We start from the raw sequence: 1,164 nt of genomic DNA, 5'->3' as shown, positions 1-1,164 counted from the left end.
TTTTCATGACTTGTCTTGTGTTTTATTTAATGGAGTCGTGACTATAATTGATAAGGGCTGATAAAGATCATGAGATCATTAGTTGGTTTTATTGTTTTGAAATGCCCTTTAGTCAGTTGTTGGCCTGAAATTCAAATTATACACTAATAAAACGTCACATTGAGGTTGCAGGTTTCGCTGCTTGTATTTCAGTAATAGAGTAATGGGCAATGTCTTACTTATTTTGATTAAGACCAAACAGAACTTATGGTATGGGGGAATTTTTCTGCCATAATTCGAGAGCACACATTTTCAGACTTGGAAAATGCTCTCGGATTATGGCAGAAAAATTCCTCCGTACTTGTGTGGCTACTATCGATTGTAGCAAATGGAGAAACAATGAGCTCAGCTTTCTGCTCCGTGTTACACTAAATATCCGCCAGCAGTACGCTACTAACCTTAGGAAGGAGTCTGTATATATGTATATATATATATATATATATATATATATATATATATATATATATGTATATATATATATATATATATATATATATATATATATATATATACACACACACATAAAACATATACATCTAACAAAGTGTATATCTATAAACTTATCCATCACAGATTGGTAGATTGGTTGCCACAGGCACACCCACTAGAAGGAAACAAACGCACCCCTATAACGCTTTCATTCTATTGGCTGAGAGGTTGCCAGGCAACTGTACTTTTCAGTTCCAAGCAGGTGGTTCAGTCAATCAGTGCCAAGGAAATTAAATGACAGCCTGTTGCCTGTCAAGTAGAATTGCACCTATTTTAGTTTCCCAAACTACACTTTCTTTTGAATATTTTCAGATTTCTTTTAGTTACATTTGGAGTTACATTTCAAAGAAACATTTGTGATGACTGAGCCTCAAAAAGGCCGCGGTCCAGTGTCTGGAAAATACAGCTGTAACAAAGTAATGACTTAAAAAGTCTGAGCTTCCTGCAGTGACTTATAATGAATAAAAAAGATCATTTTGTGTTCTGACGTTTTCAGTAGAGATGCAGCTCTAAAACGATTGAATTCTAGAAGAAATTATAAAATAACTCAATTTATTTTTCAGTTTTTCACTGACAAATCAGTTTCTTGAAAGCAGAACCTCTCAAGCTGTTTTTAAGACATTACATCAAAAGGGG

This window comes from Gambusia affinis, linkage group LG23, assembly GCF_019740435.1.
Source record: "Gambusia affinis linkage group LG23, SWU_Gaff_1.0, whole genome shotgun sequence".
Taxonomy (NCBI): domain Eukaryota; kingdom Metazoa; phylum Chordata; class Actinopteri; order Cyprinodontiformes; family Poeciliidae; genus Gambusia; species Gambusia affinis.
This window is presented reverse-complemented; position numbering follows the sequence as displayed.